At 39.5% G+C, this 25,287-nt stretch overlaps 1 protein-coding gene across 10 annotated transcripts in view; it reads left to right on the top strand.

Annotated features, from left to right (window-relative positions):
• Nucleotides 1-25,287, top strand: part of CCSER1 (coiled-coil serine rich protein 1) — a 735,108-nt gene that overhangs the window by 50,777 nt on the left and 659,044 nt on the right. For 3 of the 10 annotated variants that reach the window (XM_080589533.1, XM_080589528.1, XM_080589534.1), the window contains exon 1: nucleotides 19,941-19,988. The exons of 1 other annotated variant lie outside the window; for it this stretch is intronic. The gene's annotated coding sequence lies outside the window, so the exon portion shown is untranslated. Of the gene's footprint in view, nucleotides 1-1,389; nucleotides 1,634-1,752; nucleotides 1,961-2,382; nucleotides 2,464-19,940; nucleotides 19,989-25,287 lie in introns of those variants that run through there. 6 more of the 10 variants (XR_013950287.1, XR_013950288.1, XM_080589529.1 and 3 more) reach the window with 5 other exon arrangements.

Genomic DNA, 25,287 nt, shown 5'->3' with positions numbered 1-25,287 from the left:
TCCAGCCACTCTGCCCCAAGCCCAAGTAGAAACAGAAACAAACACCTTTGGGTTTGGTCATTACATTTCATACAGCATAGTGGTGAACTTGTTTGACTGACTGACCATTATATCTAAAGATAATTGTGTATGTCGGACGGCCTTGTTTGAATATTTAGATTTTGTAAAGACATATTTAAAACCCTCCAGATTCCTGCCAGTTTCATATGAAATCTGACACAGACATAACTCCCTCTTTATTTTCACAGAAGTATTTTCAGAATTTCAGCGCAAATTGGCCTTATCGTTGCTGTTAAGTTGTAGCTGCCTGCATTTTACGGAAATGTGTTTTACTCAGAATTCTTCAAAACTCTCATTGACTTAATTTTGATCTACACTTCACTATATAAGTCTAGTACTTAACATTTGAATTCTTCAGCTTCAGAACGAGCAATGATGTTTACAAAATGAAGTTATTTTGCTAGGTGGGTTGCAAAGCCAATGTGATACTCTGTTGCAGAGTTATGCATGTTAGCTTTTGTAAGATGAGGTGAGGTGGTGCCTATCTGCAGTCTGCCATCCACGTGAATTGTCACTCATTTTACTCCGGTGAGGTCCTTACTGAGGCACGATACCTTGCTTTGATAAGGGATGTGGGAATGGTGCTGTATAAATCGGCAAGAAAGAACATAATATGAAAACTTTATCCCTTAAATATTAGTTGCATAGAGCATGGTTATTCCTCTGTTTAACCCTTTCCTTCTGAACTGGGTAGGGAACTTCATTCCTTACAGCAAATGCCATGTAACTGACTGGTGCCCTGACCAATATTCCAGGTGGATTATTTCCGTTTTCACACCGATGTGGATGAGACCTTGCCTCTCGTACTGTACCTGCTTTTTAAGTGCCCTTTACATGGTCCCTTTTTACGTACGGCAACACGCCTGGACTGTGACGGGCTCACAAGAAAAAAATAATCACGAAGCGCGTTATCAGAAAAGGGGATGAGGAAGTGAAATCAGCCGGTTCCCCTAGCGTACGGGAGAGGAAAAATAAATGAATAGATAAATAAATAAATAAATAAACAAACACAAAATCCTTGGGCAGATGGTGCGTGTAAACACACCGGGGCAGAGCTGAATTCCTGCCCGGCTAGACCCGGACTTTCACCCCCCGCGCTGCGCCTACCCCTGCCGGCCGCGGAGGCCGGGGAGGCTGCCACGCGGGGACACACACACACACGGACACACACACGGACACACGGACACGCACACGCGTGTGCAGGCGTGCCCCTCGCCCCCCGCAGCCCCCCACACGATCGGAGCCGGCCACCCCCCCCCCCGTCCCCCCCCGGCGCCCCGACACACACGCGGAAGCGCCGCCCCGGCCCGCCCCCGCCCGCTGCCTCCCTCTCTCTGTCCCCGCACGCCGCCGACCCGCCCGCCGCGCGCACCCCACAGCCGCAGCATGACCGACTGACACCGACCGACCGACCGACGGACCGACGGACCGACACCGGCTGGGGCGAGCGGCCCCGGCCGCATCGTTCGCCCCGCGGCCGCCCGGCGAGGCAGCAGCAGGCGGGCGGGGAGGTGGCGGCGGCGGCGGCGGCCGCCGCAGGGGTCCCCAGCCCCCGCCGGAGGAGCCCGGGCAGGTAGCGCGTCCCTTCAGCACGGCCCCGGGGCGGTCGGTGGTGGTGGGGGGCGGGGGGCGCCAGGTGCTGAGGGGATGCCGAGGGTGGCGCCCCGCGGCGGCCCGGCCTCGCCTCAGCGCTGGCGGGGCGGCGGCTCCCGGCCGCCCTGCGCCCTTGGCTGGGCGCTGCCGGTGCCGCAGCTCGGCGCTGGGGGGCGAGGAACCGGCGCGGAGGTGCTGGGGGGGAGCCCGCAGGTGGCACCGGGGGCTGGCCCCGGGGCTGCCGTGTGGCGGCTGCAGCCCCCCTGCGGAGCCGGGCTGCGCCTCTAGAGGGGCGTGAGCCCCGCAGGTCAGTGGGGAGACGCGGTGCTTTTTGTCTGGATCCTTCCTTCGGGTTCTTCTCCTCATTCTTCTCCTTCTCCCCGCACCCCCCTGTCTATCGAGGAATCTGCCCGCGACCTGTGGGGGTGAGAGGCAGAAGCCTTCTCAGAAACGTGAGCGGGCGCGGTGGTGGTGCTGCGGGTCCCCTGGGGCCTGTGCGCGGGGCTGGGTTTGGGGGAGAGGAGCTGGAGGATGCTGACAGTTCTCCAGAAACGCACGGCAGGCTTAAAAGGTGGAGCAGGTGGTGACGGTGCCGCTTATTATGGGAAAGGTTTGTGGAAATCCCATGTCTGCTCTAGATAATTTGTGCCTTTTCTCCTGGCTGGAAGAGGTGATCTTTCACTTTCCTGCAAGGGAAAGAAAGTTGCAGCGAGTTTTTTATTTTGCTAGGGAACACGGCAGTCCTGCTTTTCCACAGAGAGTTGAACCCCTCAGAGCTTTACCTCCGTCTTGCCTTTGAAACTGACAACAGTAAGTTTATCAGCTTAGAGAAACATGGAACGCTTTGTTTTCCTATCACACACCTTTATAGTGGAACGTAACCAGAAGGGAGGCTCAAAATCTCTTCCTTATTCTTTTCTATGCCAGATGTGTTTTTTCTATCTAGTATATATTGCGCTTGAAGTGTTAAACTCTCAAGGGGCATGGAGGTGGGGATGTGAGGCAAGGTCTACTAGTTACTTCAAACAATTCTCTGTGCTCATACTTAAGAAGGAGAGAAAGGAACATGTTGTAAAAGCAGCTGAGGAATATATAAAAGTGAAATATTAATGAACTGGAAAAGCTTAGATAGTAAGACATTGTGCCTAATCATTTAGGGGGTTCTCATCCTCCTTACAATTCCACATTTTGTGTGTCTCTGTAGTACAAATGCAATTAGTATAAAGGACGGCAAGATTTGTATTTAGCTAGCTAGAAGTAATAATAATGCATAAACCTTGTTTTGCATTGGTGATTATCTCTTGGGGCTTGCTTTGCCCGTGATTTCTGAGGCTGCTGTAGAACAGAGTATTATTACAGGAACAGTTAAAAAAAAAAACATGTCAAGAATGTTTTCTTAGAAATGGAAATGTGAAAGGCTGACTCAGTCCTGGAATAACTCAGAGGAAGGATTAGCCTTCGAAAGTCCTCTCAGAGACATGATAAAGACTTTTCACTCTGAAGTTATTGTTCTCTAGGATCGCAAGCAGAGAGCAACATCCCATAAATGGACAGCACCGTCTCGGGAAAAGGTAGTAATGTGGCTGTCCAGGCTATGCTGGAAGCATGTCATGCAAACAAGGGATACGTCCTGCAGGTTGGAGTTCCTTTACCTGCTGCAATCTGGAGTGTGACGGTCCCTGTGGTGTTTCAGTCTGGAGTTCTAACATGCATTTCCAACTTCTGGGTTGCTTCATATGTACGTGAGTGAATATACTTACTGAGGAATAGTACAGGCAAATTAAGATCCCCTGCTCTGGTAAAGACTGCCTCAATCTCAGTAGGTCAGCCACTGAGAAATGGAAAGAGATAGTGTAGCTGTCCATTTACACTGTGTTTTCCTTTTAGTGCAATTTTTGTTTGCTTTCCATAAAGATTCGTCTCTGGCTTGCTAGGATGTTCCTGTTTGTTGTTGTGGTGTGGTGTGTGTGTGTTTATTTATTTATTTTTTAATTAGTTCTTAGAAAGAAGCAGATAAAGATGGAAGCTTTACCCAATCCTACTGGGAAAGGTTAGAGAGAGAAGCTTAGGTCTCTTCTTACTGGAGGCTGATCCACTTTCTGCTAAATTCTGAATTCTTGCAGTAGCTTTCTCAGGCAGCTCAATGGGAGAATTCAGTTCAGTAGGCAAGCTGTCTGTCAGTCTGCAGCGTGGAGTACCACAGCCCTGGCCTTGCTCCCTGGCAGGACTTTTTGGAATATCTTGTGCAAGACCTATCTTCTGGAGGGCTTCGTGCAGGCCTGAGTAGGGGGATGGGTGTAGAGTCATACCAGAAGGAGGACCTTGAATAGTATGCAGGTGTGTACCATATCTGGGTTATGTGGAGAGAAAGCATTTGGTATTTAAGTCTGTTAGTCACAAAATGCTGAGAAGGTGAAGTCTTGTATCTTCAGGCCTAAGCGTATGGTTGTGTGAGAGTACAATCTGTTGTGCTTCATAAGCTGTGGTTGAGTTTCTGATTCAAGCCTAATGCCTCAAATAAGCTGTGTAGTCAATAGCTGAACATTGAACAATTTTAAAATACATTTGGCAATGTTTCTGTTTTTTAGATGGATTGTTTTATAAATTATGAGAGGGGTGTAAAGTTGTTGCTCCGTGTGGCCAAATTCCTACTCCTCCACGAAGGTTCTTGGGAAAGACTATGGCTTTGTTGGATTAGCTCATCTGGAGCAGCTGGAAGCTCACAATTGTATAAGGTCAATGTATGTTTTTCACATGTGGTTACAAATTATAAAAGTTCAAGTCTCTGAGAGATGTATTTTGTGAAAATAAACTTAATGGTAGATTTTGAAAAGCATAAAATCGCCTGTTCTCAGGATGTGACATTTCCACACCGTTTTAGTTTGTGGATCATCTAGTGCTTTCACTGCACTTCCAGAGATGTCCTAGTTTAGGGAGGCTGTGTATTTACCAGGTGTTATAGACCTTTGAGGCAAGGTTGGAATTGAAAGTTGTACGATTGCTTTTCTGTGATTGATTAAAACGGGTAAAGCATTGGATGAAATGGCACTTGTGTATCAGTGAAAGTACTCATGGAAAGGAAATCTTATAGACACTTCAAGTCAAATTAATAGGCATAGTTTATTTTTAGAATAACTACCAGCTTGTTAGGGGCAGGAACTGAACTGTATTCTCTATCTTGCAGACATTAATGCTTGTTATAAGATTCAGTGCCTCAGGTCTTCTACCTTGTGAACAACTTTGTTGAAGCTGGAGGGGCTAGCCACAGGGGGGGGGGGGGGGGGAAAGGAAGAAAAACAGGCCCTGCTTGCCACTACGTATGCATGTTTTCCTGAGAAATAATTTTGCAGCTTCATTGTGCTTTTCTCTCATTATTGTGTTTATTTGGCCATTTTCTACAATGACAGTAAATGGCGTTATGTTGATCAAGTAAGTACGCTTTTGTATTAGACCTTAACTGTTGAGTGTTTTGGCTGTGTGGGATGGCACGTCAAATACAGCACGTGTAAGCGCTTAAAATGCGTAGCATGATTTGTGCCCATACCATTGCACGTTTATTTTTATGCTTCAGGAAGGGCCTGTAACTGTGAGGTTATGGAAGATGCAGCCATATATTTTACATGCAGTTGTATTAAAAACCTGTATAGCTGTTCGCTAGTTAACTGTCTGGTTATTTTTATTTACTGCTTTTTGACTTCTACTGGATAGTAGGGTGTATCACTTAGATATTGTAAATGCACACACTCTGTAGCTGAAGAGTGTAGTTTGTTCTCCATTGTGTGGCAACAAAATGTTAGTGTTTCCTACAGAGACTATTGTTTCTATCTGAAAGAGGGGGTCTGCCCTGTGCAGGATACTTGTTTTATACTAAGATACAAGGATAGTATAAGAGAACAGAAATAAGAGAACAGGCAAGCAGTAAGTAGAAAATGACGTTAGAAAAATTATAACGTTAGAAAAATGCATTGTGTGTTGTAGGCATTTTGTGATTCTACACAAAAACAATAATAAAAAAGTAAATACACTATTGAGGTGTATTATAATGATCTGAATGATGATGCTGACACAGAGTATCAGCAATGTTTTCACCTGACCTTAATGACGTTCCAGAAACTTACAATATTCAAAAGTACTAAGTTGTCTATAGACATTACTTTTTTTTTTTTTTTTTCCTACTTATTACTATTAAATCCCCTGTGAGTTTTGAAGTGTGAATCTGTAATTATTTTCTTCACAGATGGGAAATTGAACCAGTGTTTGGGTTGAAGTCACACAATTGATTTGTAATAGAAAAAGACAGTTGAACTGGAATATGTATCTCAAGTTCCACAGTATTATCTTAATAACTCATCTGTCTTAGTATAGTTTTTTTTTGTTTTAATTATTATTATTATTATTATTTGGCATAGATGTGGAAATTTCCTGCAGATACGGTTGCAGGATTTGGACTTGAAATTATGCACCATTTTCTCTGTTAAGATTCATTACTAGCAAACCGTTTTTTCAGTTTAGGAGAAAAAGCTTTTCCAGGATTTAGTTTTGTTGGTAAGTATGACAGAAAGTAGTTCAGTTGCTCCTAGAATGTAATGACGCTTTTACGTTATTTAAGAAAATGCCACTTAATTTTTTATAATGCTCTAGCATATCAGGAATCGGAGATCCAACAATCAGTAATGCTTCTGAGGGTCACAGCTGCCTTCTAGTGAGAAGAACCAGTTGTGACAGATTGGTAGGAAGCTTTAAAAAATACTCTTTGCCTGTAAATTTTTATAGTGCAAATCATTGCTTCAGAAAATATATTGGTTCCAGTGCATTCCCAGCTTTAGTATTCTCACTCTTGTTTTTTGGCCTCTTTCCTGCTGCTTCCTTATGACATGCCATCTTGATGTGATCTTTTGAAATGTTTTGATGGGAAAATATCAGTTCTCCAGTGTTTTATTTTTTTTTTTGTAGCAGTGTGGTATTTAGGATAGAAATATATATATATATATATATGTATGCACACATACCTACAGGTTCCTTATCTGTATGTTGCTTGTGACATGGATTAAACCTTGAAGCAGAACCTGTGAAATAGTGACATTTGTGCAAATGCCACCTCCTAATGACGTTGGCCTGTGCTGGTGGCCAGCACATAATCTCAGGCCCTAAGAAAGATGGGGTAACATAAGTCAGTTACGTGGTGCATGGGGTTTCATGAGTCAGAATGTGGTGCAAAGTTCGTGGGCTGTGCAGGTTACAATGGCAGGTTCTGCACCCTCCATCAGTAACCAAATACACCAGTATTCATTAGTGTCTTGTAATTATATGTAGTGCAATGATTATACTGGGGATATATATCTGAACTCTCCTTTATTTTTTATTTTTTAATTACTCTAGTGTTTTGCATCCATTTTTCACTGTGTGCCTGGTGAGGGGGGGAGGAGAAGAGTGAAGTTTTGCAATACGTTCTTGGAGAATTTTTGGCCAGTGGTGGAACTGCTACTGATTTGAATGGGAGCCTCAGTGACCATTTAAACAGTTTGTATAACTTTAAAAAAAGATAATTAAAAGATGCATATCCAGGTTGGATTCTTGATGACCAGCTGTACAATGAGTACAAAGATAATAGAATAACAGTCCTGTGAAAAAGAAGATTGCCTTTAATTTTCTATATTAATTGTCTTCATACTTATTACTTTAGTCTGTACAAGAAAAACAGTATTTATTCTGTTAACACAAAAGCCTTAAGTAAGAATTTAATGTGTCTACTGAATCAATGAAAGTGCTAACAAGTTAATTTCATTTGCAGTATTCAGAAACATTAATAAATTGCCTTGGTAAGCAAGTTCTTCCAATGTTATATTAAATTTTTTTTTCTCTTCATGTTGCTGAAGGGAGGTGACTGGCAGAAAATGACAATACAGAAAATGATGTGGCTTTCTGCATGCTTATGTAGAGCAAAGTGATGCTCTAAGTTGATGTTGATTCTTTCAGATTCACAGACCTCCTAAAATACCTTGAAAGCAGATCATGCTTTCAGCTGAGTGTGAGCTATCAATTGTACTTAAAATGATAAAGTAGCCATAGATAATAAATATTGATACATATTATTTTTTAAATATTTCTCAATATTTAAAATGAGTTTTGTTTGGGACACATCATGTGCATAGGAAATGACATTGACAAACTGACCTAATGTAACACACATGTTAGTTTTGGTATGCATTATAGAAATGCAAACATTGTGCAAACCTTGTTGCATTACTATGCTATTTGAAAAAAAAATACAATTTATTACATGAAAGTACACCTGCTCATCTTCCAGGGACACTCTGAGAAGGAATACTAATTGTTCCATGTACATCTCATCTGTTTGAGGTTAATGAGTTCTAAAGAACCTTGAGTGGGTGAACCATGTAGATACCTTCTATTTTATTTTGGTTTTGCTGTTTTCCAGTGTAAAAGTAGATGCGATGATATAAGGAACGTGGTGTGCAAAGGTGATGGCAGGCTCTGCCCTCACCGTGAGTAGCAAAATAATGTCTTTTTGTTTTGTGTGAGTTATCTAGTATCTTGTAGCTATAGTTAGTGTGGTGACTATACTGTGGGTAGAAAACTGAAGCATCCTGATTTGTTAGTGTTTTCAACCTTTTTTTTTTTGTTGTTGTTTAAATGTGTCTGCTTTAAGTTCTTTAAGAAAAGTTGGCTCTGTAAGCCAGTGGTTAAAGTGCTATTGATTTTAATGATGCCTTCATTATATCCTTAAATAATATTTTAGTGTCTGTTAGTTTGCTTTGTAGAACACGTGTGGTTTTTTTTTTTCTTAACACCTCTTAAAATAAAATTATCAACTTTTTTTATGATGTTTTGTAGAATGGCCAAAATGCTGCAAATACAATTGATGTGAGTAAGTTCAGTGTGTCTGAAAATAAACTGATCTGTACCTAGAGGCAGCTAGTGGCAGTTAAGCATGGGCACAATACCAAGTGGGAAACAGGATATTTAGAGTTTTTTTACAAAGTTCAGGTGGAGCAAAATTCAAGAAGACCAGGGATGTTAAAATGCTTGCCTGGATCTTAAATATTCAGAGAGGAAATATGGGAAAGTAAAAGGAAGCATACAGGATTTGGAAGAGTTGTATCAAAACATAAAAATGAGGAGAGTTGTGGAAAACATGCATATGGAGTACATGAGGAAGAAATAAAAGGAACATAGATGAGTAAGTTTGTCAACTGTTAGGAGCTGACACCACAAATGGCTTCTCTTTATCCGCTGTTCTGTTTCATAGCTAGTAAAGTTGGGCATCTGCTGAGAGGGGGGAAGCAAAAGAGGCAGAGGAGAATTATTTGGGAAATGAAAGAAAAATCAGCTGTTGTATTCTCCCGGCTCTGTCTTTGTTCTACTCCTCCACAAAAAGGCTGTTAGAAGAAATACAGGGATTAGTCACATGAGCGGCAAGGTAATCTCACTCCTCTCTAAGCTCTCATATTAACATCCTGATCTTGGTCAAATGGGTTTTTGGTGGCTGACTGCCTGTGGCAAGGTCCCAGTGAATTTCACACCAGTCTTTAGTACTGGCTGATAGCTCTCAATAAGGGAGTAATGTACAGGTTGAGAGTTTTGTCTGTTAATGTAGGTTTTGCTTTAGATTAAACTTTTAACAGGCAGAAATTGGAACCAGAAGAAAGCTGTTCCAGACCGTCAGATCTGCAGCTCTGCTACGCATATGTATATTTTTAATGTACAGAGATGTTAGCCTGAATTTGTTTTTAGTGTTTGACATGAGCTAAGAGCATACGTGCAGTTCCCTTATGAGGCATAACTAAGGCCTAGTAACTTGATTATCCATCTGAAACTTCTTTGCCAACAGACGCGTATCATTTATACCTGTAGTAGTTTCAAATTAGGAATGCTAACAAATGATGAAGGCTAGGGCATTAATGAGACTTGAATGAGGTTTTTAACTAACACATCCTGTGCGTTGCTTAGAAGGATCCCTACTATTCCCCAGACAACACAGGGATCAATTTTCTGGGGTAAATACTGTGTGCAAGCATATACTTATATGTAAGCACTTATGGAAGTTAGAAGGTAAGTTATGTTGCTTTCAGTTGAAAGCTAGGCTCTGTTTGAGAGTAGTAGTGTGTTGTGCAAGAGTTCAGAAAAAAAGGTTTTCTTTCATTTACTTGCTCTAATGCAATAAAATCCAAAAGTATGTTCACAGATAAGCTTATAAAATCTACTTCCACATCACTAAATATTTAGTAATTGGGAAGGGGAGAAAATAACAAAACAAAAATAAAAAAATACTACTCATTCCGTTTTTAGGGATTTTAACATGTTGTGTGCAGGTGCTTCTGAAATCTGTATATTAGCACTGCTCACATTACAGCTTTCTTTAAAAATGGCCTCAGGGTGATATTTGTTGTTCATTGAAGAAGGTAAGCAAGAAGTTAGTATTGGAAAATGCTGTGAGAATTTTAGAGTTCCTGTTTTTTCATGATTTCATGTTTATTGAATTGGGATCCTACAGTGTAGCTATTTTATTGTGATTCTGTATGCTTTGAAAATAGTCAAGGAAAAAAAAAAGTTGTATGTTCAGGTTAATGATTTTCTCTTCCTTATAGTTTGTCATTGCCCGGGACAATACCTTTAACGTCCAAAATGCTGAAGCTGTACACTAGGGAAATTATAAAACACTTATGCAGCACTGTATCTTTATACAGCATTTTCTAAATATAGTCTAAGTCATTGTCGTAAAGAGTTTGTATACTTTAAATAAAATGAGACATGACGTGACACAGAGCAGCTTGAGAAGCCTGAGGGCAGCATGAGAGCTATTGGTGAGGGAATGGAAGAACTGTTTTAAGTCAAAAATTTGAGGAAGGCTTTAATGGACAGTGAAAATGCACCCCCCCCCACACACCACACACACACCAAAACCACCACCAAACAAACAAACAAAAACCCACAAACTTTGAACTCGTTGCCCCTGTGAGGTTTTTATTACTGGTTTGCAGAAACCACTATTTCTTTGTATTTCGATAATAAATCAGTAAATACATGAGATCTATGTAGATTTTTTTTAAAAAGTATTAAATAATGAAGTCATAAATAAAAGTAGCTTGTGGGTCTGGATACTCAGCGAGTATTATAGTATTACTTCCTTTGATGGAGCCAAATGTACCTACTGCCAATAGCTCCTGTTGGCCTTGTATTTATTATACTGAGCAGTGTCTGCTGATGCTGAACTATAGCGCCTTGAGCACTGTTATATTGTTGGTTCTCCTCCATTCGTCTTGAAACTGGTTCTCCGTCCCAGAATTAGAAAATGAAGCTTGCAAAGCTTTGGTAAATTATGTTACTCAGAGGATAAATGAAAACACAATAGTATGACAAAGCTTGTCCTGATTTCTTACAAAACCATTACTTGCTATCCTAGTGTCCTTGTGTATTGTTTCTGCATTAACCTGCACCAGGTATTTTTGAACTTATTAGTTGATTTCAGCAATATTTTACAAAAGGATGGAGATCTCCAAACTTAATTAAAGTTTTAATAAGGTTTATGAAATCTGAGGAGAGGTAGAGACTAAGTTCTTCAACTGAGAGAAGAGATGCCTGGTAAGCTCATTCTATGTTAAGTAGCAAAGAGTTGAGCTAGAAGAGGATTCTTGTACGTGTCCTGGCTGCTGGGAGCTTCTTAGGCATTAAAATGAACTAACCACAATATGCAAATATATAGGAAACTAGGCCTTGTTAGATCTGGTGTTCATTATGATATGCAAGAAAAAAGCCTGAGCGATTTTCTTAATTATTTTTTTTTTATGGTCTTCCTCCCTTCCCCTAGGTTATTTTTATATAACCTTTTCTAAAAGTGTAGGGTGGAGCACTCATTCAGGGCATCAGACTGACGCCTGCCTTAAGAGAGTTGATGTTTTTTGAGCCTGTATGCTGTATTTGTTTACACCACCAGAAGATTTGTTTTTGTTTTTAATGCTTGCTTACCTGAAGTTCTCAAGGAAGCATGTTGCAGGTGTGGAGTGTTTGTTAAACTCTGCTTTTGACTAAAAGGACAACAGATGTTGTATTCTTAAGTTAGTCTGTTTTCATTGACATCAGTGAGTCTATGAGCAGAGGCAAAGAAGGCCAGACTTGATTTCTGTGTGCTATGTGGTGTCAGAAGAGGATGGAGAAAGCCCAAACAAACCCTGTTGTCAGGAAGGTACAGATTGCTTTTGTTTTGAACAAATGCACCAAAATGCTTGGAAGGAGAATAGAAAACATGCCAACATACTGAACTGGTCATAGTAAGTAACTGAATGAAAGATCCCAGTTATAGGTACCCAGCTGAGGATGGAAAACTAAAGTAAACTGTGCTATGTTGTCAGTCAACATCACTCTAATACTGCTAGTTTATGGAGGCACATCAGAAGCAGAGAAACAGGAGCAAACTTCAAGTAGAAGTACGTGTTTTCCTGTGCAATAGCAAAACACGTAGCAATTAGTAGTCAAGACAAAATCCAAATACACAAGAGTGTGCAATCCTACCAGAATTTTCAGTGATTAGTTGCTCTAGTAGCAAATGAGCTTAAAAATAAAGCAAAAGAGTCTTTGTGTCAATAGAAGCTTAACATATGCTTGGAAGCATAAGTTTCAGTACTTAACTTTGTGCTAAAATTTAGAAAGCATATTAATTTTTTTAACTGTAGCTGATCACAATTTATAATGAAGAACAATGTATAGAATAAATACGGAAGAAGTGTTTGCCCTAGACTTTGAAAAATGATCATAAGGTATGAGTGCTTGGCGCAGTTACAAAAGCAAAAACCTACTCGTGTGGTTATTTATTTTGGAAAACAGGTTGGGCATATTGCTTGATAGTAATCATTCAAGAGCGTGTTTATACATACCATGAGCTTGGATTGCGCTGTCAGACAGGTGTATATTGCCATGTTCCAGTAAAACCACTCGCTAGGCTTGTGTGCAGAAAAAGCATCTATTTATTGGAAAGCAAATTTCAGCTGAGATAGACTGGTATGCAGGGTACAACAAAGTGACTCCAGGGTGAAGCATCCTTTCGAGGCTGGAATTCTTCCATTGGCACTGTGATAGTTTTGTATTTGTTCATGTTAGTTGCACTTCAGTCAGTGTTAGTTGTACTCAGGTTACTCTACATGTGTATTAGACCTTTTGTAGTTTATCAATTATGAATTATTATTATTCAGGAAAGCTGTATTTCAAGGGCTGTTTTATTATCTTGAATACCACAAATCTATAATATTTAGAGATTTACCAGAGGGATTTTAATGAATCTGGGACAATAGAAACAATTACAGAGGTAGTGGAAAGAATCCTTGAATGCATTAATTTTATTTCCCTGGAGTTAATCTTCCCATATCAAAGTAAATTAAGCAGAATGTGCTGCTTAGATGTTTTTTGGATTCCCAAGCCAAAAGCTATTATGAACAAAATATAATTCTCTTTATTCCCTGTCCTATAATCTTTACTTGAAGTATGCTCCAAGTGAAGTAAAGTCAGTATAACTGCAGAATCATATTCTGCGTCCATTCATGGTATTAAGGGAAAGACACCGTCACTGTGGTGTGTGTAGGTGCAAAATATGTTCCATTATTTCAGAAGATACTTTGCCATCACTTTTTTTCCTCTATTTACTAGATTGTTACCATTTGTTAATTAATGCATTAAAAATTATCAGTGTTTTTCCTGTAATGAGTGCTAGGTCATAGTCTTGTATCAGTCTGCAAAGATTTTTGTGAAGGGTGCAGTGTTTCACCATGCTCTGCTAACACAGAGTGTTTGCATGTCTCACTTTGTCTGTTTAATACCCTTAGGGTTTTCCTGCTGAGTAGTATTTACTGGAGAAGGCAGATTTGATGGAAAGCAGAATGATATAACTGTCTGGAGGTGAAACAGAATATATTTTATATTTGTTTATTTGCCTAGGAATAGATACAAATAGAGATGAATTTCAGTGTAATCCTCAAACTGTTTACTATGTTGTGCTAATCTCTACAGCTACATCTGATTACAAAAGGAGAAAAAAAAAAAAAAAGCCACCAGTAGGCTTTAAAAGTTTCTGCCATCTGTCCTGGTGCTTACCCTTCGTTTGCCAAAAGGATGTATTGTCAGCAGCTTGACAGGCTCCCGGTGTATTGCAGCCTTCTATATGCAGTTTTTACTTGCTGTCTTTTGTGCTCTGTCTGTTCTAACGGAGCAGCGTGTGGGTCATGTGTTTCACCAGAACGATACATAACCTCAGATCCTTTTCTTCAGTTGCTCAGTGCAGCAGCTTTGGGTTTGGGACCTTCTCTCTATACCCTATCTGAAATGACACCTTGCACAGCGAAGTTCTCACACCCAACAGGTCTTCTAGGTCTGCTGGAGAAACAGCAGCCAAGTGTGTATTTTCCAGCCCATCCATCCTTGGGGTGTTACTGCTCACAGGCTAGTTTTACCCTGTTTGCCTTGTTAGCTGAGTACTTCTCCAAATCCGTACCACTCAAATGCCCATACCCTTTAGCTAACATTATGGATTGTGTTCATCCTTTCTCCTCATCTGACACTTCACTGTTTCTGTGTGCTGCAGGGATCTTGCCAGATGTGAAACCACAGGAGGGGGGTCGGCATGTGCTTTCGGCACGACAATAGCGTTCTGGCAACTCCTGGCCTACTTTACAGTGTGTGTGAGCTCGTGTAGTTGAAAGGAATATGATTACTTGTGATTGCTGTGGAAGAACAGGCTGTCGTCTTTTGAAGAGCTGAGTAAGGTGTGGAATTCACAGCAGTGTTTTTGCCATGCTGAAGTACCTCATTCATCTAAATCACATTTTGTCACTGTATTGAATGTAATAAACAGTATGTCATTAAAGCTAGTCATGACCTCCATGGGCTTTTGAAAAAATACTACCATTACTGAAAGGCTGGATTAATTTCTCCCTAAATCCCTAAGTAATTCAGGCTGTTACTGTGGTTTCAGCACTTTTCCCTAGAAAGCACAAACTGGTCAAGTGATGGAGATCAAGAACATAATCTACAGATGCAATATCTGAAAACCAATCCATGCATTTTTAAATAAAAATGAATAATCTATTAAAGTATTTAAAATATTTTCAATATTTAAAGTATTATTTAAAACACTGTTTCAACAACTCTTGCTTTCTTGTTTTTTTTTTTTTTTTTCTTTCTAAATTTTTCATGATAGAAGTTTTAGGTATGCTGTTTTTTTTTTTTTTCCCCTTAGTCTACATTTAAATGAAATATCCTGTATTCATCATGAACGTAATATTTTGCTAGTGCCTGAGGCAGGGTTGCAGGCTGCCTGCATTTTAGGAATGGCCAGATCAAAGTTCTTAATTGGCAAAATTTCCTCAAATTCCAAGTGTGTAGACTTGAGGAAATAAAGAACTTGGAAGTCTCTGTGAGAGCTAGTTATGAACGCAGTGCCCAAGATGATGCAAATCACACTAGCTGACAACATTATTCTGGGAGCTAAGGGAATCCAGCTGATTTTTTTTTTTTTGAACATTGATATCTGCTGTCCCATGTGCCAAACATGTGAGGTCTTGTTTTCTGTGTATCAAATGATGGCAACGATTTCCTGGCAGCTGAGTTTATTTTATATTCTATAACATGACTTCAGATTAACATTTGATTTCTCACAGGTAATGGTATTTTAGCCTCTGAACTCTGTTGAAAGGAAGGGGGAAAAAAAAAGTCCTCCCTCTGAAACATTTATGTTTTAAATCTGATCTTGCTCTCTTTCTTATGCAGTGTGTTTGTCGGTTTGACCCCTTAATGGGTAGCCATGTGAGAAGTGCTGTGGCCATGATGCTACCATTGCTTCTTTTTAAAAAAAGATCAGTTCTTAAACTTCCAGACTCTAGATGAATAGAAAGGTTGTTAGCGTATAAAATGAGAAATTCGATTTCAAAGAGTGATCTGAACTGTATTAACAATTAGGTGAACTCACTTGTACAGGATTCATTTTAGTAAGCTAAATGAAGCATCGTATGAATAGGAAACGGAGATTTTAGGTCACCCTTACACTATGTTTGAAAAACAGTGACTTACTGAAGTGGTGGGTGGGCAATCCCCATTGCATACAGGTGATGAGGCTACAATATGTCTGCATGGGGCAATCCTGAGAAATATAGGAGGTGTTTTTCCTACTGTATACAACATTCGTAAGACTGCTTTCTGAATTATTTGGTTTGCTGTCTTGCGCTGTAAAATATGAAGTCAACTTGTGGGGGGATTAAAGAAAATATGGGAAGCCTTCTGAAGAATCAGGAAATGTTTTGCCCTGCGGGGTTGAAAGCGGTCTCCTTCTTTGAGTTTACAGGAGAAGGGGGGAAAAAAAAAAGGAACCTGGTAAATACAAATATGGCAAATGTGGTTAAGAGGAAATCTCTTGAAATAGAGTGGTGTTCAGTTACAGTTTAGTACCTGGAAATACAAAAAGATTTTACAAAATTTGGAATGTGAATACAAGGGAACTAAGTTGTGTGTGCTGTTATATAGGAGGTCTGACACTCATCTTGGTTGCTCTCTCCATGAAATCTGAAAATAGGAGTTATTCTTAGGATGCACACTATCACACAGTAAACTTTATTTTAAAACTCTGGGTTGAATGGATTAAAAAAGTGGTTGTTTGCAGAGTACTCAGCCCAGATGTCTTCTGTATAGAACTACAGTATTTTTAATACAGAAGTATTTTTCACTGCTCATATTAGTCTATTTTTTTTTTCTAACAGACGAGTAGAAAAATGGTCTAGCCTCTTCCATCTTCATGTTCTTGCACACTAGGGCAGATTTAATAAGGAAGTTGATGGAGAGAGGTTAATTCCTTTAATTAGTTTCTGTGGGATTTGAAAAATAAATATGGATACAGTTCATTTTTTCATAGAGGGCTGTTTTCTGTAAGCCTATATTGAATTAAATTTGGCTTAGAATCTGTTTGGAGGAACTGTTTTTGATATGGCCTAAGCACAAGTGTTTGGGGAGTAAAAAGAGGACCAGAAAAGTGCTTCCTTCCATTCTTGGCAGCAAATGTCATTCCCCAGGCTACTGCAGAAGTGACATCTACGTTGCATGCCAGCCTGTGTTCAGGAGGGGGTGTTCAGCTGCCGGGTCTGCATTCATTGCTCGAGCAACTGTTCTGCGTCTCCTCCAGGTGATGGTCCAGATGGAAGTGCCCCACGTGCCCAGTACCATTCACCGGCAGTCCTCCAGATGATCCACACGGTTAGCCTGTGTTCATAGCTCTCATGACAGGTTTTTCATAGTAGCATAAGCAGGTTTCCTAAAAGGTTGCAGTTCTGCTGTGCAAGAGTATGCTTAACCTTGCTTTTTTGAGAATAATCATAGTAATGAAAAAGATCAGGTGTTTTTTCTAACTCAGAAATGGAGTGGCTATGGATTTTGCTAACCATAAGTTTGTTTCTTCCCCCCTCCCCAGCTATGACTGCAACTGCTTTACTTGCTGCCTGCTGGCCTTTTGCCTCTTACATCTGTGGCTGCGTGCAGTTGCAGTCACTCCCTATCCTACATTAGCACTCCATGCCAGGAGGAGACCTCAGAGACCATGGCTTAACTCTTCTTAGGCTATGCTGTACAAGCCTGTTGTTAGACAAAGCTTCACATTGAATTCACATTTTCATTATGGAAACGTGCATCTAATTGGTTCCTTCAGCTAGCTTAAATGAAAGATGGGTGGCATCTGTTTAATAAGATCCATCATCATCTGGAGATTAAAGGGGAAAATATTTATACTTTCCTGTATGTTAGTGTATTGGCTTAGTACTTCTATAGTGTTCATTGCTGACTTGGAATTTTATAAGTTTTAAATAAGCTTTACTTACTGCATAAGTAATTTTACAAATAATAATAAGTAAATTTACGAAGGCTCTAATTTAACCAGGTTTCTCTCATTTATTTCCTATGGGATTCTCTGTTAAAATAAAACACCCTGTATTTATAGGGCTTCAGTATATGATTTTTGTCTTACATTCTTAGAAACAGTACCTCTCCAAAGAAATGTTTATGCCAAGAGTGGTGTTCAAACAGATGCATTTCAAAAGGAAAGCAAACTGCAAAAGTTTGTAGGTAATTGAGGCATATAATGTGTTGTCACCCACTTTACCACAGTTGGCTTCTTCAGAAGATTGTCAAGGTAGTGTTTGGCTGGGTGTATGGAGAACATATGGCATGTTTCTTAGCTAGCCATGAACTTCTGACTTTCATTGTATATAGCACAGACATAATGCTGTTTTAATATAGGTTTTGTGTGTGTGTGTGTCTATGAGAGTTGATTTTATACTACAATATCATAGAGTGTCATAAGGTATAATTAAACTACTACTGAGTTGTATGGTTTAGGATGATACATTATTTCCTTTTGGATTGAGGCCCTTTCTTTCATGTGGTTTCCCTGCCTGTGATTTCTTGTTCTTCAAAATATGATTAAAGCCTCAGCAGACATGCACAGCTAATGACGTAGTGGGAAATTCAATATTTTAATGACTTTGAGGAGTAAAGCCTGCTGCCCCCCCCCCCCCTTTCTTTATTAAAAACATTATATAATTTGTAATCATGTGAAAATGTATGTGAATTAAGTATGATGGTTGCACTTGATGATCTTCAAGGTCTTTTCCAACCTAAATAATTCTGTGATTCTGTGATTAAAAATGAAAGCGGTTTAATAAACACAAGCATAAAACATCTATGGAGAAGCTGAACCGTAGATACACAGGATATTGTAAGTAAAGGGTGTGCTCCAAGGCTGTCTCAGTGGATGCAGAAAGGACTACAGGGATGCCAGGCTGCAGTAGCAGGCCATAGTGGGAGCACTGATTGCTGAGCAAGAGGCTAGGTAAGTGTCCGATGACTGAAGGATTTGGGTGGGGATGCCCTGTGCTGAGGACTGGCTTTGTTTCTGCCCAGTCAGCTGTAGCAGACGTGTTCCTGGAATGGTTTGTGTCAGCCACTTCAGTGCCATGTTCCAGCTCCGGTTATAGCAAAAGATCATAAGGCTGCAAAAGACTTTGATGGTGCCTGCCTCAGAAATGGAAACATGCCTTCATGGAAAACTGAATGCTGAGTAATATCGGTAGAGGGATAGCACCAAGGGCCTGTGAACAGGGAATGAAGAGCTCCAGTGCTGTGGGAAGAACGGTGTTTTCTGTGTCAGCGCTCAGGTGGCGTGCCAGGCATTTGATAGTGTGTTAAAGATGACAATAGGGCTGCCGATGTTGAATGATGCTGCTTTTGCCAAATGACAGCTCTACAGCTGTTCTCTTTTGGATGAACCTGTTTGGCTGGAGACCAGGATTGGGTTTTAGAGGAAAGACAGCAGCACCGGTGTCAGATGGACAGTCTGACGGTGAATGCCAATTTAAAAAAAAAAATTTGGTGTATGTGTTTTAAAAAAAAAAAAAAAAAGGAACATACATACGTTGTGTTTGTGCATGTATGGTATGTGAAACATATCTGTGTAAGCTGCTATCCTTTTGCATACATAATTTCTATGATGCAGGATGATACAGTTATTTACTAAAGATTGATGAAAACTGTGTGCTCTGTTGGACTAAATGTTTCTGTTGAGATTTCTACAGTAGTGATATTCATTTCTTTTTGATTTTTAAATTTTTTGTGATGTTGATTATAAGTAAAAGTAAGATGGATTAAAACTTAATAAACATCTGTCCTGCTACAATAATATATAGTGCTTTATTAAAACTAATAGCATATAGCTTTCGACTAATTTAAAACCTTTTCTGTCTCCTTACCACAGCAATAACATTTGGTGCTTACACAGTGCTTGACCTTTCGAAAAGCACTTTACAAACATTAATTAATTGTTTCCTGAGAATGAAAAAGCCACACAGTGAACGCTGTGGGCAGGAACAGTGGAGCAGCCAGGTCAGGAGGACAGAAAGCACCTAGCTTTCGTTATTTTTCGTTATTTCCTGTTGTAAAGACTATTGCCAGAGGTGCCAGACTTCTTTCATGGTTGTTCTCTTCTGAGAGCTCTTATCTTGAGAATTTCATCCTGCATATTTCATAGCAAATCTCTCCTCTGACCATGTACAACAAAGTTTTGCCTTCTGTATGCTTGGAGGCCCATTGAGGTTTCCACAGGAGCTAGCTGGTATAGCTATATTCTCTTAGTATACCTCAAACTAGGAATGATGAGCATTTGTATGGTACATCCCAAGTAGTGATCTTAAGCAGTCTAATGAATTGGCATTTCTCCATTTTGCAGATGTGTAAAAATTAAAACTCAGAGAGGACAGAACTGGAAATAACAAATTGGTCTCCTGGCAAGTTGCTCTGTAAGTGAATAAATATCGTCTAAATATGGAAAATAAATGCTTTGAATTCTGAAATAGAACAGGAATACAGGGCTTAAAAGGTGCAATATATTTCACAACCCGTGCCTAAGTCAGAGGAAAGAGAAAGCCAGCATATCCATGCTTGTCAAATTGTATTCATGGTAAGGTAGTACATGCCCTTGGGTATTTGTGTATAGAAATAATTTCTACTATTGTTAATTAATTTAATTAGCAGATTGCTTAGCAATGGCCAAGTAAGCTAACTTAATAACCACTTAACTACTACCACTTAATAATTACTACTTAATAACAACTAAGCAAAAAATACTGTTTCCAACCACTCCTATTGCCGTTGCTCCATGCACTTTAGATATAGACCAGTGATGACTTCTGTCAGCAGGGGAACTGGCACAGATTTGATTAAATCCCAGTTTTACTACCAAGCACATGAAGCTATAGTCCTCTAGATTATAACGTGTGCCCTAGACTCTGGCAGCCCACTGAGTTTGTGTAAATAGTTGCCTGGACTATAGCTTGTCAAGTTTGAGTGCACCTTTCTTTGTGCCTTGCCTATCCTATTCCAGGGTAACAGGATGACATTTTCAGTGATCCCGCAGGGTCTTAGTTGAAAAGTTGAATGAGGAAGGGAAGAAGGTGTCAGGAAAGAATGAAAAAGGCAGATGAAATCAGGAAAAAAGATTCATGTTTAACCGTGTTGAAACCTGTTGTTTACCTGGAATAAGGATTTTGTAGAGCAATGTCTGCTGCGGTTTCAGGAAATGGTATTGGCAGATGAAAGATTAAAAAAATGATTTGTTTTGTTTTTTATTTAATAAGTTTTCTTGACCCTTCAGAAGCAGAAACTCAATTAGCTGATGATTATGATAAATGATGATCTCCTGAGAAGTCAAACAGACTCAGTTCAGATGATAATTATTTATCATCTTTGTCTACTAGATAACAATCAGTCCAGTATACTATTGCCTCTCTTCACTGTCTTTCACTGCACATCTTAGTTACAGTTTGGACTTTCTATGGGGCATTTTACAAAGTTAGAATATACCTATGGCTGAAATAGGTCATTCCATGGCCTATTTAATCCAGTGTCCTACCTTGGACAGGAAAGAGCAGCAAGTGCTCCAGGAGGAGTTGCAGGTTTTCCTTGCACTTTCAAGATTTTGTAAAGCTGAAAGATGATGTAACAAAATATTTGGACAGGTTGTAAATATTGCATACTACAGTCATCAGCATCATCTTCTCCATGAAATTGGACACGTGGTTTCTGTTTCATTTCAGATTCTGGCCTTTACAACTGGTATGCACCAGGTTTCTGCTGTCTTGGTAGCCCATCAAGAAATTAGAGTTGGGAACATAGATCACAATATTGTTGCGAAGCATCTGTGGATGTGCTAAAATCCCACAGAATTGCAGATTTTGATCATTATATGCACAGTGTTTCGATTCCTCTTAAATGGCAGAGGGATTGCTTTAGAGAAATGGACAGCTAAACCCTAATAGCCTAGTCAGCACAGTGTACCTTTAGTGCTGACAGTCTTATTTGTGCTCTTACTTTGGATATTCATCCATTTTTAGCTGCCTCAATGTTAGAGGCACCTTGTGGTAGTTTAAATTGTAATGACCTGGAGAGCTAATGCGTATACACTGGTCAGTTTTAAGTAAGAGTTGACTTTTTCTTTTAGATTTTGAGTATGCATCTTTGCTTAATTATGCTTTCCACTTCTTTTGAAGTCCTCTCCATTTTTATGTGTGCAGCTTTCTGTATGATAGTGTACATTCCTGTAGAGGAATTCTTCAGGGAAATAGGACTGAAAGAGCTAGTACAGTGGATTTTTGGATTTTCTTTTCTTTCTTTTTTTTTTGGTTTGTTTTTGTTTTAAAGGCACGTCTGAAGAGGTGTAATTAGATTCCTAGTTCGTCACCTCAGTAGGTAGCAATTCCACTCTTGTTCTAATGTCTCACTGCACTGTGTCTGGTGACACTTGATTAAGATGTTATCTGAACACTTTATCTGAATTGATCAATGGTGAACTTCTTAACTTGATATTTAGATTACTAGGTTATGCATTGTTTATATGAATAGTTGCAATTCAGTGTCACACATAGGGCTATATTTACAGTCTTCAAGCAGAGAAATAGCGCTGCTTTGGTTTCTGTCTACTTGTAGTGAGAAACTTAGCTTGGAAATGTAGGGTTTTATCTGTATTTTTGGCACCCTAGGTCTTGCAGGAATGGTAAATCCTGTAATCAGAGCAGAAACTCTAAAGTTTTTGAAAATATGGGGTCCTGATTGTTGCGTATTAAGCTGAGTTTCCACATTACATAACAATAATTAAAAAAAAAAAAAAAGTGACATGATGCTGAGATCTCTTAATTAAAAGTCCAAAGTTTTCAGTCATCTGAATATCAGGTCTAATTTGTTTGTACAATTTATTTTATTTTTATTTTTTTTAATTAGCAAAGTAGTGTTATGAACGGTAGACCTAGCAGACATTCAAAAGTCAAGGCAGCTATGTAGCTTGAAAAAATATATATATTCCAGAATAATAGAGTATTAAAGATTTTGAAAAATATTTTTGGGCTGTTGTGCAGTCATACAAATACAATACAATTATGCTTTCCAGTATCCAAGTAGGCACTGTCTTGATTACTGATCACTTGGAACAGCTCAGGTAGTGAGAAAAGTGATAATGAGTACAATTTTGATCTCAAATTTAGGCTACCATGAGCCTGCAGTAAATCTACCAAAAAAAAAAAGTGAATATCCAATTAGCAGAGTAGAACACAAAGGTTAGTTACAAACCAATGAGCTGAAAGATTTTTGGCTTTATAAAGGTAACGTTGAAATCCATATTAAGCAATCCAGATTAAATGAATGTAGTGAATGGGGGCTGCTGCTATCACTTCCCTATATATATAATGCTGTGATGGGTGTTTTTCATCTGTATAGGAACATTCTTCATGGAAGCATTGAACATGAAATGAATGTTTTTTACCCAAGCAGTTCTTGCAATATAAATCGTGGCATGTATTCTATGAAATGTCACTGCAGACTGACTGCTGGAGGTCAGGGAGTTAAATATTGGAGTTGGATTCTAACAGGACCAGATAATTTAATAACCCATAAAAGCATTAGTAGTTATGCATGCTAAAATAAAGGTTATCATGCTTTGCTCCCTAAGCTGATTGTTCTAGGGACCTGTGGTGCCACTTCCCACCTCTGCTGGCTTTAGAACAGCATGAGAGCTATTGGCATTGAAGAGGTAGAAGGGTTTTCTTAAAGTTGAATCAGCTTTGCAAACAAGAAAGATAGTGGGTTTAAATGTTGAATGATCTCAATTTGTAATCTCACATCACTTCGTCTGTGCCAATGAGGTACTTGCAAGGTAGAAGTGTTGCATGAGGGTTGGTTAATGTTGATGCAGCATCATGGGGAGATAAAATGCTAAGTCTTATTCTATTGCCAAAAATATTGTCAAGGTGAAGTAATAGGAGCAGCTTGTTATGAGTTAGAGAATTTAGAAGTGGATTAGGAACTGTTAATCTCTATGTCAGTCCAGACAGATACCTCAATAGAGAGAATCTGGTAAGCTTTTGGGAAAAGATGTTCAATACAGCCATACTGAGACTATTAGAAGAGCTAATCAGAACTGAACAGCTTTAATCTGCTTGCTTACTACTGAAAGTGTACACACAGGGAAACATGGAATAAAAATAGCATTTGAAAGGTAACAAAATATTTCTTGTTTGTTGATTTAGCATACTTCTTTTGAACAAAACTCATAGCCAATTAGTGTTATGAGAGAAGAATGTAGAGTATTCTAGCCAGAAATGCTCAACTAGGAAAAAAAAAAAAGTACTTTTTAGTATCTATTTATTCAGGACTGGTAGCAATTTCAAGTATGCCTCTCTTGATCTGGACTTTACGAGTGAATATTGAACAGAAGGAACACATTTTGAGTGGGATTGTTAGTTGATGGTCAAGCACACTGAGGCAGCAGTTGAGTGTGTGCTGAAATGCATTATACTGTAATGCCAGTCTGGGTGTATAGAAGATTTCATTACAGTTAGATTTTAAATTCTGAGCGAGGAGCTATTAACTTCAAATATAATTACCTTGTCACTTAAAATATTTGTTCTCATATTCTGTTCCTCCCTTTCTATTTCTGCTTTTTTTCCCCCTTTTCTTGGAAGTACTTATTTACATTTTCTCCATTCTTCTACATTTCCCTAATTAATGGGAAGATGAAGGAGTATTGGAAATGTTGAATTAGTGTTAACTGTACATTGTCCTTGCATTGCATTCAAACATGGGAATCTTAAAACAAGGAAAAAACAACCCCCCAAAGTCATCAGTGTTCTGTTTCAAGCCATTTAGAGTTAAACCTTATGTGTCATTGTATATTTAACTGGAAAATTGGAATCTGCGTAGGCTGAGATGTCTTGTTGGGTTCAGTACTGCGACTTCTCTAGGCTGTTGCTCTGATCGGAGCAGTGCATCTGTCTTATCCATTGGTGCGGTGGGGCTACGGTCATCTACTTACCATCACTCACTGACCTATCAACAGATATTTCAAGGAGACTTGGTGTGGGAATAAGATAAGCTTTCTGCTGTACGCAGTTAATGGATGAGTGTGGAAAAATGTGCATAGTTCTGTAGTTTCATTTTACAAAGGTGGAGGACTTGAGGGACTTTTTTGTGTTACTGTTTTTCCCTCCGTTCTTCTGTCTTTTTCAGTCCTGTAGTTTATAGTCACAAAAGCTGGGGATGTCTTGAGTCTGCCAATAACAGGGATTCCCTCCCCTTTCTCAACCTCAAGCTGCAGAGGAATAAACAATCCGCTCATCTAACTGAATATCTAACTACTTTTCATGCTGGAGGTTACTGTAATTCTCATGTACTGAAGTTGGTCTAGCAGTCTGTAAGGAAAATGATAAATGAGTCCCTGTGTAACCGTGACTGATCTTTCAGAGTGTACGCAGTTTGTCTGGTGTCATTGGTAAATGTCAGGAACAATGCACAGAAATGAGGATTTCAGCAAACATTTTTACCTGAGTCTGTGAAATTGTGGTGACCTTTTAAATCTGGTTGCTGAGATTAGAGGCGTAGGACAGAAGGAAAGTTTAATTTTGAGCGTGGCTGTGTCTGTACACATCAATCCTCCTGTGATACAAACATTTTCTCTTTTATTCCCTTTGATTAGTGAAAACTTGGTGAAAATCAGCAAATGTTCATAAGCAGGTATGGAGATAATAGAGTTAATTGAATAACTGAAGTGAT

The sequence above is a fragment of the Anser brachyrhynchus genome, assembly GCF_964034855.1.
Source record: "Anser brachyrhynchus genome assembly, chromosome: 4".
NCBI lineage: Eukaryota > Metazoa > Chordata > Aves > Anseriformes > Anatidae > Anser > Anser brachyrhynchus.
This window is presented reverse-complemented; position numbering and strand designations above follow the sequence as displayed.